This window comes from Hemicordylus capensis, chromosome 5, assembly GCF_027244095.1.
Source record: "Hemicordylus capensis ecotype Gifberg chromosome 5, rHemCap1.1.pri, whole genome shotgun sequence".
Lineage (NCBI taxonomy): Eukaryota > Metazoa > Chordata > Lepidosauria > Squamata > Cordylidae > Hemicordylus > Hemicordylus capensis.
In genome coordinates, this window is record NC_069661.1 from 230,127,588 (window position 1) to 230,147,089 (window position 19,502).

Below are 19,502 nucleotides of genomic sequence, written 5' to 3' on the forward strand. Positions count from 1 at the left end.
CATTGCCCCAATGCCTCGGCATTTACAGTTCCAGCATCCATGGCAGTAGCTGAGACCAGAGCCCCCGCAAATACTGAGATTTTCCTGTACTTCAAGAAATCTATTGACTTCTGATGAAACATGCAACACTGTGGCCAGGTTCACACATAACACAGAGAAGCTATTCTCACGAGCAGTAAAGCCCAGCCCGGTTTTTGCTACTTGTGAGGAATGCCGGGAGCTCTGCTGCCTAACCCAGGTTTTGGTGTGAGCGTGCCCAGACACTGGGTTATACGATTGTGTGTTGGCTACGGCTGCTTGCAGCTGTGGCCGGCACACTCAGGGGGGAGGAAGGGGGTAAGAGGCTCCCAGAAATGCACTTCGCACTCATGTGGTGCATTACTGGGGCTCCGGGAGTGGGGGACGGGATGCCACGCGGCAGAGCTTCCCAGCATCCAACCCCCGGAGCTGCCAGGCAAGCCATGGCGAGGTGCGGGCAGCCCACAGGAGAGCCACCGCTCATCTGGGCAGGCTATTCGCCTGCCCAGGGACCTCGTGGTAGAGACTACATGTGAGCACTGTAAGATATTCACCAATGGGGATGGAGATGCTCTGGGTAGAGCATTTAGGTTCAAGGTTCTCTCCCTGGCATCTCCAAGATAGGGCTGAGAGAGAATCCTGGCTGCCACCTTGGAGGAGCCACTGCCCGTCTGCGTGGACAATACTGAGCTAGATGGACCTGAGGTCTGGCTCAGTATATGGCAGCTTCCTATGTTCCTATGTTCCTAAAGTAAGGTAAACCCTCCTTCCCTGCAGTTAGCCCCGAAACCCTTTTCACTGATCATGAGAAGAGCATCAGAATCTGAGATTGCCTCAGCCCAAGGTATGGACGGAACCTGAGGCTGACGCTGCAGACAATCACATATCTCAGTTTGTGGAAATAACCCCGGCTCAGCCAGGGTCGCATCTCCTGGCTGTGCCTCCTAGTGAGGCCCTGGATGCTATCCCAGCCTGCCTTGCACCTCCTCATAGCCAATGGCTGAAGGGTGGGCTTGCCTTGAACAAACCAGAGCTTCGTGAAGAGCATGGGTCCAGCCATTACACAAATCTGAGGTGGAGCCATACCTACTTTGCCAAGCCAACTTCAAATCTTGGTTACAGAAGTCTGTTTGTGGTCCCAGATGAACCTGAAGTTCCTGCCTTGGTGTGGGTTCAGACCAGCATTCCCTGTAACAGGAATTCCCAGATACTATTGATTACAGTGCCCATAATCCCCAGCTGCAATGGCCTTTGGCTGGGGATTATGCGAGTTGTAGTCAACAACACCTGGAAATCCCCATTCAGGGGTGTAGCAAGGTTGGAGTGGGCCCAGAGACAAGATTTTAAAATGCTCCCCCCTCACTGAAGCTCAGCTCATGAAGTAAAGAAATCTTAAATGTGGCTTTAATGGTACTAGAGAAAGACATGTTGTTCTGGTAGCTCCAGGTCTTAACACTCACATCAGTTTTGGAGGATGAAGGAAGCTCAGGCAGGTGCACAGATGGGGGAGTCAGTCATGTGACTTGCCTCTGGGGGGGGCCCCAAGGCAGTGGGCCCCCAGACAACTGTCTCCCTTTGCCCTATTATAGTTACGCCTCTGTCCCCATTACAGGGAACACTGGATCAGAGGGTCATGGACAGGTCAGTTATCAACCTTGTATATACGTTCTACATTACAAATGAACCCAGCCAGCCAGCCAGTGCACCTCAGGAAGCACCATGATCTCATGTGGTCGAGCTGAAAAACCTCCATATTAGTTGCAGGCTGGCGAGTGCTCAGAGCAGAGCAAGCACGCGGTGCCCAGTGTTGAGGTTTAGTACACTGTCATTCATGGCTTTCGCTCCTATGAATGAGGGAGGTTTGTACGGAGTGCCCAGCCCAGAAAGCTATGACAGGAGGAAACAGAGGCGATCATTTTTCCTCAAGGCCTTCTGCAGGACAGAAGGAGAAGATTTCGGGGGAGGTCAGGGGAGTGAGTAAGGTTAGTCAAACAGCTAACCTAAATCCCCCCCCCCCCCAAAAGCCAGAATTAGTTCCTCTGGCAGATGAAATGCTGCTCTTCACCTTACCTTCTCTTCCTAGCCAGCATCGTCCTTAACAATTAACACTTCAGACTTGCAACGGACAGAGTATTTGTCCTTCTCAGAAGCTTTCCTTTCAGGGAGTGGGGAATGTAGTACACACTGAAGCTAGTCTCATGACCTCCCCAAACCGGGCGAAGGGAGCCTAGCCCGGTTTGGGGAGCTCGTGTGCAGCACCAGGAGCCACGCGGCTCCCGGCTGCTAGCCCTCCAAAGTACCCCTCCCCTAAAATGAGGTTAGTGGAGTGAGCGCTCCGCTGCCCCTGTTCTTTTGGTTGCGAGTCGCCGTGGCATGGCTCCACGACACGGCAACTCACAGGGAGACCTGTTAGAGGTTGTTGATTTTTACCCACAATAGGTAGAACAGCAGAGCACTAAGGAATGAGCACACACTCCAGTTACAGAGTAGGTAGCAGAGGATGGTTTGGATATTGCAGCTGTTTAGAGAAAACACATGGAGATCCTTGTGTGACTAAACACTAAACATTTATTGGTTAAATACACTTAGACAGGAAAGACCTATCTCTAATCTAAAGGACTACATAGTGGATAGGTAAGGAGAGAGAGAGAGATGTTTCCATCTGCTCTCTAGGAGGAAAGGAAGGATTGTGACTCAGCACAGGAAGTGCTGCAGAGTCAGTTCAGGGGTCATAGAGTAGGGAGAGATAGGGAGACCCTGACTGACTGTCTCTACTCCCAGTGCCCCTAGTGGTCATTAGGACAGTTGGTGCAAAAGGTCGATGCACTGGAAGTTCATCTCCAACAAGACCACCAAATGGGAGGCTACAACAAGCCTCCCAGCCTAAGGGGTCTCCCCAGGATGCCCTGTGCATTCACGTGGGGCGTTCTGGGACTCCCAGGGGCCAGGCGGCTCCCGATCCCCGCCGCCCCAACTGGCTCTGTGACAGAACCGGGAATTGTGTAGGCGGCCAATCCAGCTACTCAGGGCTAGGCGGATGCTCGTGTGCAGGGAGAGCAAGTCAAGCCTGCTCTCCCCACCAAACCCCTTACAGCTCTCCACACCGCTCGTGTGGAGAGCCTCACTTGCTGCAAATTTGTCCCTGCTAACTGAACAAAGAGGCATCTTTTAAAGCAGTGGATCTAACAGGGGGAGAGCAACTGGCCCCATTCAATGCAGCACACTGTCTGTTCTGGTGGCTGTTGCTGGAAGGGACTTTTTGGATTGTAAACCCCTTTGGAACAGAGAACCACTGTCTCACAGCCCCACCGACAAACAAACAATTATGGTTAGTACTACTCTCCCAAAGTTGGTAATGATTTACTGGGGTCATTCACACAGTCAAAAACTGTCTTCTACCTGGGTTTGGGAACTGTGTGTACTCCCAATTTTTGATTGTGTGGAAGCAAGGTTAGAGGAAAACCTGGGTAGAAGTGATTGTGTGGAGGCAAGGCAGGAGAAAAAGCTACCCAGGTTTTCCTCTAACCTTGCTTCCACACAATCACTTCTACCCAGGTTTTCCTCTAACCTTGCTTCCACACAATCAAAAATTGGGAGTACACACAGTTCCCAAACCCAGGTAGAACACAGTTTTTGATTGTGTGAATGACCTCAATGGGGCTATTCTGACGATCACAAAAACCAGGCTAGGAAAGCCTAGCCTGATTTTTGTGGGTCGTCAGAACCAATGGGCTCGCAGCCAAGCCCGGTGGTTCTGGAGCGGCTAACCCACTCCTGTAGCCCACCCCTTTGTTCCACAAACCCCGGCTATCTGCTCATGAGTAGCTCGTGACTAGCCGTGCCGTGGCTCCATGCTGCGGCTACTTGTGAGTAGGCCCCCAGCCGGGAGGCTTAAAAACAGCCTCCCGGCTTGGGGGTCTACCCAGTATGCCCTGCCCACTCGCCGGGTTAACTGCCGGGTTAACTGCCGGGTTACTTACGCTTACTTTAACTGCCGGGTTACTTAAGTGGGTGACCCACTTAAGAATCACTGTGCTCGCAGCCGAGCCCGGTGGTTCTCATGATGGGAGGAAATCGGGCTAGCCTCCACTAACCCGATTTCCTCCCATCGTGTGAATAGCCTCGATACCAGCAGGGATTCGAACCAGCAACCTTCTGCTTGTTAGTTAAGCATTTCCCTACTGTACCACTTAAGGTTGGTACCCTCCCAAATTTGTCCTCTCATCTTGAGCCACTGGACACTCCCAATTCTGCCTACCTAAGAGTCACCCTGGCTCAGATGGAATTTTCCGCATCACCATCGCACTTAAGTGATCTTGGGGAAATAATGGTCCCATTAGATACTATGACTATGAGCATTTCGAGGGATCGCTTAAGGAAGTTATTATTTATTTAAGGAAGGTGTTGGTTATAAATAGGTAAAAAGCTTCTGACTTTAAAAATAGCTGCTCTTATTCAACCGATATGATTCTGATGCTAACAATTCATTGGGCCAATGTATACTGGATATTAAACACAGCATTGGGCCTGGCGTTAATTTTCTTCTTGTGGCAGCTATTGGGGGTGTGAAGGGAGGCTTTAACCTTTTGCCACTGCCATGATCCTCTATGGGCCAATACTCAATGGTAGAGCATCTATTCAGTACGCAGAGAGTCCCAAGTTCAACCCCTGGCATCTCCAGGTAGGACTGAGAGAAATTCCTGCCTGGTGCCTGGAGAGCTGCTGCTAGTCAGTGTAGGCAATACTGAGCTAGATGGACCAATGCTCTGACTCTGTAGATGGCAGCTTCCTATGGCAGCCATTTTTGGAAGGGCGGTATAGAAATCGAATTAATAATAATAATAATAATAATAATAATAATAATATATGTATGTATGTTCCTGGCCTATACTGGATCTCATACCTTCCACATAACTATTATCTAGAGAGGGGAGGGCGGGATACACCAGTACCAAATATGGACTTGATATAATGAACAAGCATTGAGGGCTACAGGGTTTGTGGGGAGGTAAGCTCTTTAAGGCAGGGTTTCTTAACCTTGGGCCCCTAGATGTTGTTGGACTACAACTCCCAGAATCCCCAGCCACAAAGGCCATGTCTGGGGATTCTGGGAGTTGTAGTCCAACAACATCTGGGGGCCCAAGGTTAAGAAACCCTGCCTTAAAGCGCTTACTTCCCCACAGATGATCATTCTGCCTTTCCTGGGTGGGTGGATTGCCCGTTCAGATCATCATCACCTGCTGCCGGCAGCTGTGAGGGTCGGAGGTGCCGGGACGTATCACACTGCCCCCCCTAGAGCTCCAATAATGTACTGTGTGGTGCATTATGGGGATCCTCCTCCCCAAGGCTACTGGTCGCAGCTGCTTGCAGCCACAGCTGACAGACAATCATAAAAACAAGGTTAAGGGAGCGAGTGCTCCCTTAACCTCATTTTTAAGGGAGGCTTCATAGGCTGGCATATCCTTTACAAGCATAATCCCTCAGACTGGGCCGCACTAGGCCGAACCAGTTCGGGCCCGTTTGACAGCATGAACCGAACCGCTGGCCGGTTCAAATGAACTGGTTTATGGACCAGCGGTTTGGTTCAAATTTGAACCGAACTGCTGAGAACAGTTCTGTGCACGCCCCTACTTCATGTCCTGCTTCTGCATCTGTTTGACCACTATGGAAAATAGGATGCTGGACTTCACTAGTGTAGAGATGTTGGCTAGATTTTTTATCAGCTAGACATTTTGGCAGCTCCCCCGCCACTATTAGCCTCCACCCACTCGCCCGTCTTCCTGCCTCCCTGGCCCCCACTTAGTTGCAAACTTATTGCCTCCCTGCCCATTGTGGTCTAATGACATCACCATCTAGTGCAGGGATTCTCAACGTTGGGTCCCTACATGTTATTGGACTTCAACTCCCATAATCCCTAACCAAAGGCCACTGGGGCTGGGGATTATGGGAGCTGAAGTCCAAGAACATCTGGGGACCCAACGTTGAGAATCCCTGGCCTAGTACATGGCACCAGGTGGTGACATCATTAGATTGCGTCACCACTGTAAAGAGAGGCAAGCCAACAGTGATGAGCAGAGCTGCAGGCAGAGGGAAAGAAGGCAACTCCCCAGCCCTGGTCCTACTGGGTGGCCTGTGGGCTGTACACATGGTTGCCCAATGGTAGATCCATCCCTGCTGGACTTGATAGTTCAATTTGGCCTTATGGACAGGGCTTGTTTTCCTAGGACTCAGCCCCCAAAACCATATCCGAGTCTCAATCAGGGTCTTTTCACTCAATGACCTTCCTTCTTAAAATACTATATAATTCTATATAAAGTATCCTTACCCAACTGCTAGCACACTATCTAGCCTCTGCCAGGTACTGTGGAGAGAACATCCTCACACTCACACTTTCTGGCAACTTCCAAACTAAGCTGTATAAACCACCATGAAAGAAACCAAGTATTTTCTTTTATTTCATAGCCAGGAAGTTTTTCACACCCAGCTTTCAGTTCGCATCTCCCCCGGAATGAAGGTGTGCATTCACATAGCGGCCAAATTTACCCTGAAGTCCCTGCGAGCTATCAGGGAGCACTTCACACACATTTTGGGTTTTAAATCACACGTTAGAGTGTAGCCTGATTTTTATCTGGGGTAGAAAAATCCATTTTTGGTGTCCTCCCCCCGCCCCGAAGAGGCACTCAGTGCAGCTAAGTTAGCCTAAAATAATGAATACTAACAAAACAATCTCGTAATCGAAAAGCACAATAAAATTTCTAAAAGTTGCAAAACAGCATCCCACAGTAATATAAGCTAAATGAGGAGAATAACAAAACAGCAAATGGCAGATATTTGCTCTGTTTCCTCTACTCAAAGACTCTGCTAATCTAATCCAATATTTCACACTGTTCAGTTGCATTCCAGAATGTCAAACCAAAGGGCAACCATTGAACTTGAAGCAGTCGGACATTATGAAAGTATGATGGAGGTGGCATTGGGGAGCCATGCAGATTCTTCATTTAATTCCTTCAAATCCCTATTACTCCTTGCCAGATTGGGCAGCTTTATCAAGAGATCAAATATTTGCGTTTGTGTTTTTTGAGGTTGTGAGTTCCAATCCTGTCTGGGAGTTTTAAGTCCTTTTGGTGACAGAATTCTCTCTCTGTGTTCCTCTCGGTGTGGAACAAAAAAGAGAGAGGGGGGAACCCAAATCCTCCATATGTCCTTACTCTTATCAGCCCAAAACATGCTGCCAGGGACTCAAACATTTCAACAGCTCTTTGTGCTCAGGAAGCAAAGCATAATAAGTTGAAGTCTGATTTTGCAGAAAATGTTGCGTCCACAAGGAGGGCTTTGCTTCTTATGAAGTAAAGAGATGTACTTTGAAATCTCTATCCTTTCATTTCTGATTTTCTCCTCCCCACCCATTCTCTTTTGCCTGTAATAATCCTGCAGCCATCTTTTTTGTTTTTATGAAAAAACCTTTCTGCCTCGATCAACAGAACCAGAAGGCTTACATATGTGTGGGTATATTCAGGATTAAAAAGCACCCAGCCCTCGAATAGATTTGGCATCTGCAGAAGTGCTGTGGTTAATTAGCCCCTTTTATGCCAATGTCAATATGTTTCTTATTACAACCATGAGGCCACGTTGGTACCCTCAGGTGGTAATTTTCATGAACATTCCTGAGTGCATTAAGTTTTAAACAACATCCCAGCTAGCTTAGTGAATAAGGATGGCAACTACCTTTTGGATGAAAGGTTGGAAATTCAGCTTCTATTGGAGTTTTCATTAACAACATCAGCAGTAAAAAAAAAAAATCCATATTGTATATGAGTCAGCAGGGTGGTGGGTACCATCTGGGGGAACAAATGCTCATTGTGTGTGTGTGTTTTTGACAAGGTCTACACCCCTAGAGATGGAAAAGAGATGGATAGCATTGCAAGTCTTTCAGCTTTCTGTGCGTTATCCTGCTTTTATTGTCCTGACCATCAGGCCTGCAGCGGCCAAATTTGCAGTGGTGTTTTTAAAAGCTTTGAGAACACAAAAACTACTATAAAGTTGTATTGATGTCACAGGAATGGGAATGGAAATTGGCAGGAGTATCCTCCAAAGATTACTCCTTGGGGAGAGCACAACAATGAGGCTCTACACACGAGTGGTGTGTAGAGCCTGGGAGGGTTCAGCGAGGAGAGCCGGCTTAGCCCGCTCTCCCTGCAGATGATCAGTCGGGACGACTACCGGCTCCATCATGGAGCCGGTGGGGGTTGCAGGGATTGGGGGCCACCTGGCCCCCGGAAGTCCCAGGTTGCCCCCGTGTACCGCATAAGTGCACGGGGCATTCTGGTGGAACCCCCGAGGCTGGGAGGCTTGTTGTTGCCTCCTGGTTGGGGGTCTACTTGTGTGTCGCCGCACACCACAGCAGCACATGATCAAAAAAAGAAGAGCGCTCGCTCCATTAACTTCGTTTAAGTGAGGGGGAATTAGGTGGGCTAGCCACCGTGGAACCACTGGACTCGCCCATCAGCCCCATGGTTCCGACAATCACTAGAAAGCAAGCTAGGCTCCCTTAGCCCACTTTCTAGTGATCATGGGAATAGGCTCAATGTGTGTGTTACCCAACCCTCACCTCCCATCCCTTTTCTCTGTGCAAAAATGACTGCAATATTACTCTAATAATAGGGGTAAGTATAAAGAGGTGATAACACAGAAAGCTCCAATGCTTTCACTGGTTCCAATGCTTTCATGTGTGCTACAATGCTTCCATTTCTCCAGTCCATATCTGGGGGCAAGGGTAGATGTTGCCCCCAAAATCACTATGAGCCTTTGTCCCCTGAGATAGTAATGATGGCCAAAATTTGAGGGCCTGCCTCCTGGACCAATACTTGTCTCTTGTAGGACTGTATTCATAACTGTGAATGAATACATTCTTAACACTGATCACAAGGTTTTTGGTTTTTGTTTTGGTAGACAAGAAGAAAAGGCAAAGTATTTGAGTGGCGAAGTCAACCAGTGTTTTCTCTCATTGTTTTCACCTGTGTCAAGACGGAGGCTATTCTCATGATGGAGAGAAACCGGGTGAAGGGAACCCAACCCAGTTTCTCTCCATTGTAAGAACCATCAGGCTTGCAGGTGGTTCAATGGCAGCTAGCCCGCCTAAGAACCCCTCCCCTAAAATGAGGTTAGCGGAGCGATCACTCCTCTAACCCCGTTTTACTGATCATGTGCCACCACAGCACGGCTCTGTGCCACGGTGCCACATGAGTAGACCCCCGACCAAGAGGCTACAAGCAGCCTCTCTGCCTCAGGGGTCTCCCCAGAATCCCATGCACACTCACGTGGGGCATCCTGGGATGTCTGGGGGCTGGGTGGCCCCTGATCAACCCCACCCCTACCGGCTCCGTGATGGAGCCGGTATTTGTGTGGGTGGCCGATCTAGCCACCCAGGGATGGCTCCCTGCTTTTCTGCGAGGAGAGTGGGCTAAGCCCGCTCTCCCCGCAGAGCCCGATAAGGCTCTACACACTGATTGTGTGTAGAGCCTCAATGAGTTTTGTTCTGGGTGGCAATATCAAGCCCGTGTGTGTGTGCCCGTGCATTCAGAGCAGGGCCTGCCTGATTCAACCTGAGATCGATCTAAAATTGACCGAGCAGACATCAAGAAAACATGTGTGCACACCTTAGAGGAAACACTGAAGTCAATGCGATCTTGCCTGGGCTGGCCAAGAAGTGATTTGTTCTAAACAAGGGACAATGTTGACCCAAAAGATCACACATACAGTATGATCCAGTACCCTGCCAAATCCTCCCTTCCTGTGCAAGCTGCTCCCACATGTGGAATTTCCTCCTCTTGACTCTCTTCCTGCATTAGCCTCTCTCTCACATTCAGGAGAGTTGTAGGACACAGACTGGACTGAGCTCACAGTATTGTATTTTTTGCTTCATTCTATATGGGCTCAAAACTGATACAATGTGTAGAGATTAGGGATGTGTAGAATGTTCCACAATCTTAATCTCGAAATGGTCCATTCAGAGTGCTCTCAACTTGGAACAGAATGCCTTTCAAATGAAGGGCCTGTTCTGAGCTCAGAACGGAATGACCCCGTTCTGAGTTGGAACATTCCAAGTGTTCTGAGCGCCATTTTGGAATCCAAAATTGCACTCTTCTGGCCTCTGCGCACGTGCGGCAGCCATTTCTGTGGTCAGCACCACCATGCAAATGGCTGTCGTGAATGCACAGAGGCCAGAAGAGCACCATTTTGGATTCCAAAATAGTGCTCAGAATGATCCAACTTGGAACCGTCAGAATGACTGGTTCGACCAGTTGTTCCAACAGAACATCCTAGGGATTTTGCGTTCTGTTCCGAGCTCAAAATGGAACATAAAATTCATTTCATGCACATCCCTAGTAGAGATACATATCAAATACACAAGATTACTTTGCAAATTAAAGTGTAGTGTGTTAGCATAGAGCAGTCATAAGCTGTAAAAATGAATATGGATTAGTGAGTTTCCAAACTCAAAGGGTTACTTTAGATGAGAGAGACTTTATTCTCTCTGTCTCTGTTCAGCAGTCTGTACAATGGGAATAATAATGACATCTCTCAGGTAGCTGTCATAGTCAATCATAAGAACAAGAACAGCCCTGCTGGATCAGGCCCAAGGCCCATCTAGTTCAGCATCCTGTTTCAGACAGTAGCCCACCAGATGCCACTGGAAGTCTCCGTGAAGGAGCTTAGGGCTTGCCCTCCCTCCTGCTGTTACTGCCCTGCAACTGGTATTCAGAGGCATCCTGCCTCTGAGGATGGAGGTGGCCTATAGCCCTCAGACTAGTAGTCATTGATAGACCTTGCCACCATGAAGTTATCCAATCCCCTCTTAAAGCCACCCAGGAGCTTTTACAGACAGGGCTGCTACCCCGAATCTCCTCCAGAAGAGAGTGTGCGTATTCACACACCAGCCAAATTTACCCCAAAGTCCATTTGAGATCCTTGGAAGCACTCCACACACAAATAAGGCTTGGTCTTCTGAATTCTAGCTTATCTCAATGTATTTCTGGATTTTTAAAATGCTGGTTTCAAGAGAATTTTTCTGAAAACACCGGAGCAAATAGGGAGAGGCACTGATGTGGAATCATTGTGTTCCTATCCAAGGAGTGCTCTCTTGCTTGCTCTCTCCCCATTCTAGAAGGAAATCACGGAGGCATGCAATGCAAACCTGCATCAAAAGCAAACCTGAGAGCAGAGGGGAGGGGCTGCTGCCCTCAGATGCCTCAAGTGTAATTCGAAGTGACTTCGCTCAACATTTACCCCGTGGCATGCAGCCATGTGTTAATAACTCCTAGATTGTTGGCTGTCACCACATCTTGTGGCAGAGAATTTCACAAGTTGATTAGGTGTGAAAAAGTACTTCGGTTGGTTGGTCCTAAATTTCCTGGCAATCAATTTAATGGGATGACTCCTGGTTCTAGTGTTACATGAGAGGGAGAAAAATTTCTCTCTATCCACTTTCTCCACTCCATGCCTGATTTTATAGAACTCTATCATGTCTCCCTGCAGTAGTCTTTTTTCTAAACTAAAAAGCCCCAGGTGTTGTAGCCCTGCCTCATAAGGAAGGTCCTCAAGGCCTCGATCATCTTGGTTGCCCTCTTCTGCACCTTTTCCAGTTCTACAATGTCCTTCTTTAAATGTGGAGATCAGAATTGTACGCAGTACTCCAAGTGTAGCTGCACCATAGTTTTGTATAAGGGCATTGTAATATTAGCACTTTTATTTTCAGTCCCCCTCCTAATCATCCCTAGCATGGAATTCACCTTTTTCACAGCTGCCACACATTGAGTCGACACTTTCAATGAGCTACCCACCATGACCCCAAGATCTCTCTCCTGGTCAGTCACTGACAGCTCAGATCCCATCAGCATATATTTGAAGTTGGGGTTTTTCATCCCAATGTGCATCACTTTACACTTGCCAGCACTGAACCGCATCTGCCATTTTGTTGCCCACTCACCCAGTTTGGAGAGATTCTTTTGGAGCTCCTCACAATCAGTTTTGGATTTCACTACCCTAAATAGTTTGGTGTCATCTGAAAATTTGGCCACCTCGCTGCTTACCCCTGCTTCTGGATCATTTATGAATAAACTAAAAAGCACCAGTCCGAGTACAGATCCCTGGGGGACCCCACTTCTTACTTCCCTCCATTGTCAAATCTCTCAATTCACTCATGTACATGTCCCCTTTCCCCATGACTGCTAAATTTTTTCAAGAGTCTTTGTTGAGGAACTTTGTCAAAAGCTTTTTGGAAGTCCAGGTATACTAAGTCAACTAGATCACCTTTATCCACACACCTGTTGACATTGTCAAAGAACTCCAAAAGGTTTGTGAGGCAAGATTTACCTTTGCAGAAGCCATGCTGGTTCTCACCCAGCAGGTCCGGTTCTTCTATGTGCTTAACAATTGAATCCTATAGTGTCATTTGAGCTGCTGTGTTGCAGGTTGTGACAAGGACTGATGTGCTATGCAATGTCCCATCTGCCAGACCAGCCAGTCCCTCATGCCCACCGTAAGCTGGCTTGGTATTAATGTATGAGGTGAGGAAAGGTGCCAGAGAAGCCACCTAATGGCCCAGCAGGGAAAGTATTATTTTGAAACTGGTATTTGACAACTTGGCATTGGCTGGTATGCTTGGTGATTACAATATTTCTTAAGCATTTCTTATAGTACACTTGAATGTTACTGGATTATGTTTCACTTGATATTTCAGATGACAGCTTTAGCAGGCGATGTTGTTTACTGCTGTAAGTTTAAATTCTTTCTTTAAGTCACATTCAGAACAGACCAAACTCCCCTTTTTCCTCTCTTCTCCCTGAAGTGCTAAGGCAAATTTACACTCCTCACAACACTCCCTAGCCCTTTTCAGTTGTTACAACTCCAGCAGTGCTCACTGGAGGAACAGGGAGGAAGTCCTACTAGGACAGGTGGGACAGGGAGGAAGTCCCACCCTGCCACTGTCACACATCCTGTTGTGCCTGATGGACATGCTTACGGCACTGTATGTCTGAAGGAAGAAGCACCGTAAGTGTCTTCAATGGCGATTCCGTGAGCCGCAAGCTCGATCGATTGGCGCTGTAAGCATGTTCGTTGGGCATGAGGGGGTGACTTCCTCCCCGCTTTTCCCCACTGTAAGCGTGAGCACTGCTTATGCTGTAATGATGGAAGAGGGCTTCCAGGTATGTGAGCTTAAAGGTCTTCAGTTCTTAACTGACTTGTTGAGTTTCCAATTCAACCCAGATGCTCTTACCCCCAGACCGGCGGCGACCTCAGTCTGTGGCCTCCAAGGTCTGGGGGGGGGGGCTCCAAATGAATGGAGGGGGGGGGCTCCTGCCACCACCTCCACACCCGCCCTGTCATGAGGCCCCACTGCACCGAACTGCCGCTTTCCCGTAACTTTAGCTACCATGTGTGCAGTTGGGGTTTGTGTGAGCTGAGCAGACCTCCCCCCCACATGGTGATGGTGGGAGGAGTGGCCGCTGGGCCTGTCCACCTGGCCCAGCAGCCCTTGAGAATTACGAGGCACTCCAACATGCCTGTGCTGTTGGAATAGATCATCTGTGCAGGGGTGCCTTGCAGTTCTCATGGGCCGCTGGGCCAGACAGACCGACCCAGCTTCCACCTCCATGGGAGGGAGGCCTGCTCGGCTCACTCCCTGGCTGCACATATGGCAGGGGAAAGTGGCGGAAAAGTACAGGGAAGCAGCGGTTTGGCATGGCGGGGCCTTGCGGTGGAGAGTTGAGAACGTGTGGGGGCTGGCGGGGGGGAGGGCGGTCCGGGCGCCATAATTACCTAGGTGTGCCACTGATTCAACCAAGAGTGATCTAGGCACACCATTCCTCCTGAGCTAGGCTAAAACCTGTTAGGGATGTGCACGGAACCGCGGAGCTGCAGTCCAGCACAGGTGTGTGGGGCTCTTTAAGGGTGGGGGAGGGTGTAATTACCCCCCCCGCCGTGTTTTCCCCGCCGACGCATTCGTTTTTATAAGCTTTTGGGGCGGCAGGATACCTCCCTGCCGCCCCTTCCCCCAGTCGTCGGCAAAAGGCTTTAAAAAGCCTTTTGCGTGTGCGCACATCATGTCTCCATGTCACGTGCGCACGTGTGTTGCAGAGATGTGACGTGTGCGCGCAACGTGCGCATGCACAAAAGGCTTTTTGTAGCCTTTTGCTGACGACTGGGGGAAGGGTTGGCAGGGAAGTATCCTGCTGCCCCAAAAGCTTATAAAAACGAACGCGCCGGCGAGGGAAACGCGGCGGAGGGGGGGGAAGTACACCCTCCCCCGCCCTTAAAGAGCCACACACATCTATGCTGGACCGCCGGACCGCCCTCATGTCCGGACCAGTCCAGAGGCCTTCAGAATGGCTTCTGGAATGGTCTGGACTCATCCCTAAAACCTGTTCCTCTCTCTCTCTCTCTCTCTCTCTCTCTCTCTCTCTCTTTCTCATACAGAAGAGCTTATCTTAAAAACAGCTTTCTCTTAAAGAACAGGACCTTGTCTCCTCCTGACTTCTCCTCCTGAGAGTCAACACCAAATCTTAACTCACTCATGACCAAGATGGTTAAGTGTCATCTCCTTCCTAACATTCCAAACAGGATTTCCCCCAGCTTCCTGCAGGGACCCCACCACTACTGGCTCTCTCTGTCACATAAAAGTGCCTTCAACCCTTTACCTCTTGTACGTACTTACATTGTATTATAATAACATTATTCACAGCTCCAGAACAATTAGATTTAAAATACATGTATGCAGCCATGGTAAACAACCAAAACTGGGGGTAAAAATGCAAAACATCACAAGCACCATCAACATATCTGTCGTAGGTATGGAATCATTTTTTTAGAGGCTTGAATTTTCTTGACGTAGGGAATCTTACTCTGACAGACTTCAGCTGTTTTTATAAGAGGACACTTAACATTGTCCTTTCTGTTTCCTTCATCTGTGTGGTGGCATCACACAAATCTGCATGTTCAAATGTTAATGTATTCATGTTCTTAGAAACACCACACCCACCATTTTTTCCTTTTAGAGCAGAATCTGAACAGGATCCAGACTGAGTCCGACTGAAATTAATGGATCTTAGTCATGACTAAATGGTCTTACTCATTTTAGTTTGGAACGTGGATTAGTACCACAGCAGCCACTGGGAGAAAGCCAGTGGGAAAGGGAATGGTTAACTGTACTCCCTCTACCAAAGCTTCTCCATTGAAAATTGCACTCTCACCCATTTTTGTAGGAGAAGCTGTAGTCAGGTTGGGAAAGAATGTGTAGTCTTCAGCAAGCCTTTATTTCTAGGGACTAACCTTGGAATTAAAAATGCTGGTGGCCTGCATTACATAAAATGCTAGAGTCTGGTTATTTGATGTCAGTATATCCAGAATTTTTACTCGAGGCACAAATGACCAGGCTCAAACGATCATGCTTTGGACACATTATATGAAGAAGACCCAGCTCCCTTGACCCAGCTCTCCATAATGCTGGGGGAAGTTGAAGGAAAGAGAAGAAGAGGACGACAGCAGCAAGGTGGATGGACTCAATTACGACGGCAATGAATGCATCACTGAGAGACCTAAAAAGTCAAGTTGAAGATAGATCATCCTGGAGAAAATCTATCTATGTGGTCTCTAAGAGTCTACACCAACTTGACGGCACTTAATCAATCAATCAATCAATATGGGCCAAGGAATGAAAAGGATAAATGAGAACAAAACAGGGTCCATTTTAAGAACCCCATTCATTGCCCACTTGTTTCCATTATTTTAAAAATCTCTCACTTTACCCTATAGACATCACCACCTCCCGTGTCAGTAGTGGTACAAGCTCCAATGTACTATTGCCTCTTGGTGGCCATTTTTTACCCACAGTGCGCTGGGAGGACTCTAAATTCTAGGACAGTTATAGTTAAAGAAAATGCTACCAGGAAATGGCTGTGCATTGGTGCTCCTGCCACTGCTGACCCAGGTGGAAGTAATATCTACAGTCTAAAATAAGAGGGTTTTTTCCCCTTTTAAATGAAAATGTATGGTCAACAAATAGAGGTTCTGAAAACATGTCACACATTCCTACCCATGTCCCACACTTAGGAGCATAGAAAGCTGCCTTATACCAAGTCAGACCATTGGCCCATCTAGCTCAGTATTTTCTATACTAGGGATTCTCAGTGTTGAGTCCCCAGATGTTATTGGCCTTCATCTCCCATAATCCCCAACCAAAGGCCACTGGGGATGGGGATTATGGGAGTTGAAGTATAATAACATCTGGGAACCCAACGTTGAAAATCCCTGATCTACACTGACTGGCAGCGGCTCTCCACGATTTCAGGCAGCAGTCTTTCCCAGCCCTACGTGGAGATGCCAGGGAGTGAAACCGGGACCTATTGCACACATGTATGCAGATGCCCTTCCACTGAGCTTTGGCCCCATCCCCTTAGGGCAGGGCTGCTCAGCTTCAGCCCGCCTGCAGATGTTGGCCTACAATTCCCATAATCCTTGGCTATTGGCCACTGTGACTGGGGATTATGGGAGCTGCAGTTCAAAAACAGCTGGGGGGCCTAAGTTGAGCAGGTCTGCCTTAGGGGAATATCTTACAGCAGACAAAGTAGTCCCTCATCCAAATGCCAACCAAGGCAAACCCTGTTTAACAAAGGGGACAATTCATGCTCACTACCACAAGACCACCAGCTCTCTACCTCTTGTCCCTTGGCCCTTTCATTTCTAAATGAATAGAACTGAAACTGAATGGGCCTCATTTGATTCAGGTTCAGTTCATTTAGCACATCTCTAAGTACAATTTAAAACAGTAGCAGCGACTTTTACTGCACATTGAAAACCTGAGTAAATGAGGTCTTGGCTTGATGGCTAACATTCATCACATTGGGCTCTAAGCAACCAACCCTAGGGAGAACATTCCAAAGTCAGGGCAATAAAACTGAACAGGCCATTTCCTCAGTCTCCACTTGCCTTATCTCTGATAGCAGAAATACCAAAGAAGGGTATCTGAAGATGATCTTGACCCTCCTGCCTGCCTGCCCGTCTCTTTCTATAGTGTAATATGTCCATTTGAATCTTTTCATTAGCACTTTTTGTTAAATATAACATTTATATTATTTTGTACTCTTTGGGGCTATGTTGTATGGTTTTTCATTCTGGTGCAGAGTACTCCCCTCTTGTGCATTCATTCTCTTTCTAAAGCAGAGCAACTCAGCCAGTGGCAGTGGAAGACTCTTCTGCCTGCTTTGCCCTTCTGTGACATTAGGGCAGCTCAGCCAATCACCACCCGAAGCTCAACAGGATCACAAAAATCCCTTGGTACATTACTATACAGTTTGCCCGTATTTCCATATGTTTTGTATATTTTTTTAAAAAGTCTTAGAAGTGAAAAATGCATTGAAAAAGAGGCCTTTGCGATTCGCTCCAGCTCTTCTGCTCTCTGGAATCCCAGACTTTCTTTATAAAGCTCTGCATCCCGCCACAGGGTCAAGAAAGAGAAGAATTAATGATGCTTCACAATTCTTTTCCAGACTGTAGCTATTCTCACACAAACAACTCCCCTCTCACAATGCACACCCCTCTCTGCCCACACAGGTCACCATGGATTTCAAATGACCTTCAAAGAGCATCAGCGGGAGGGAAGAAAACTCAGTCCAGAGTGGTGGGCCACATACTCCGACACCAACAGGCATAAATAAGAACGCCTCTCTGTAAAATAACAGCAAGGAAGGGGAAAGAAAACCTGCTTCCCTTGTTGAGTACCTGTCAAAAGCAAGTGTGTTGACAAACAGTTTCACTGTAAGGAGAGGCTGGAGGATGAAGGAAGGCAGGTAGGATTCCGGGGGGATGTGGGTCATATTTCCTGGCAGCCCAGCTCCATTGGTTGATGAATTGGTGGCAGAAAGGGATCCATCCTGAAAACCAGGGCGAGGAGATTTCTTGATGCCTGTTACTAATAAGGACACCCTAGGTGCTTGTAAATGAATATTTTAAACAATTTGCTTCCAGTTTACTCTTTGCTGTTTATGCAGCTGACTGCTTTGTGTGCCTCCAGGTTCCACCCAGGAAGGGGAAAAACAGATCTAGTCAGTTTCTGAGTCATTTTCCAGTCAATTTCACTCTGAAGTCCTCCCTAATGCAGTGATAGCAGTTGCTGCAGCCGATTGCTAATTTGCTTTCTAAATGTTTCTGATGTTGTATTTCCCCCCAGTTGCTTCTTTGGGGTTTTGTAATTTCCATGAAACATCTCTGTTGGTTTTAGGCTTACAGAAAGTTTTCCCAGACTGAAAGTTTGATTACATGTCAAACTTTGAATTTATGAGGTAAGGCACCCCTTCAGATATTTTGCCAAGGGGGTAGAATCGGCTGGCTAGTTCAGACCAGTGTGTGAAATCCATCCCTCCTCCCCTCACTGCTTTTTGACCCTCTTTGTCCCTTTAGGGATACAAGGACACAATGCCCTAATGGGCAGACTCCTCCTGGCAGACCTCCACATGTCTTTACCTGGCATCTAAAGGAACACAATGATGAAACCAAGCAAACCTCACTGGGGAGGCTATTCCATAAGTGCGGTGCAACCCCACCCCCCCAAAGGCCCTCTCCCTAATAGCCACCTCCCTCACCTCGTTTGACAGGTGCACTTGGAGGAGGGCCAGCCCTCAGATGTTGTTGGACTAAAACTCCCATCATCCAGTGGTCCCTCTAATTTTTCTCATCTCTGTGGTGAATGAATTTTATTCTGGGTGGCAGTATCAAGGCAGTGTGTGCACACGTGCATTCAGAATGGGGCCTTCCTGATTTGACCTGAGTGGGATCTAAAACTAACAGCGGACATCCAAAAACTTGTGTACGTGCGTGCACGTCTTAGAGGGAACAGTGCCTTCATCCCCAGCTGCAATGGTCTGGGGATTATGGGAACTTAGGAAAAGAGAAAGCTGCCTTATACCAGACCCTCGGTCTAGCTCAGTATTGTCTACACAGACTGGCAGCGACTTCTCCAAGGTTACAAGCAGGTGTCTCTCTCAGCTCTGTTTGGAGATGCCAGGGAGGGAACTTGGAACCTTCTGCATGCAAGCAGGCAGCTGTCCTTCCCAGAGCGTCCCCATCCCCTATGGGGAATATCTTACAGGGCTCACTGTAATATCTTACAATCTCCCACCCAAATGCAAACCAGAGTGGACCCTGCTTAGCAAAGAGGAGAATTCATGCTTGCTACAAGAAGATCAGCTCTGATGAAAGCCAGAAGGCAAAACTGAGTTTATAACTGAGCAGGAGGTGAGAGTTGAACTGGGGACATCTTTAATGTGACCCCCTTAGGTTCTAAACTCCTTGAGCAGAGTGTCCTTCTCTCACACCACTGACTCACCTTGGCAAGGCTCTATTCGGGGGGTAGGCACAGGGCTTCCAGGCCAAGATTCAGGCCTGCACTTCTCCCTTTCAAAATTAGGTGTTTGCCTTCCATCTCCCTAGCG

The 19,502-nt window shown here is 48.0% G+C and overlaps 1 protein-coding gene and 1 long non-coding RNA gene across 3 annotated transcripts in view; both read left to right on the forward strand.

The window, feature by feature from the left end:
* Window positions 1-19,502, forward strand: part of TMEM178B (transmembrane protein 178B) — a 458,207-nt gene that overhangs the window by 225,819 nt on the left and 212,886 nt on the right. The gene's annotated exons all lie outside the window — the stretch shown is intronic.
* LOC128326907 (uncharacterized) overlaps window positions 13,035-19,502 on the forward strand; it is a 52,525-nt gene continuing 46,057 nt past the window's right edge. Inside the window, exons 1-2 of the long non-coding RNA XR_008308323.1 lie at window positions 13,035-13,223; window positions 17,626-17,861. This is a non-coding gene — a long non-coding RNA (uncharacterized LOC128326907). The remainder of the gene's footprint in view (window positions 13,224-17,625; window positions 17,862-19,502) is intronic.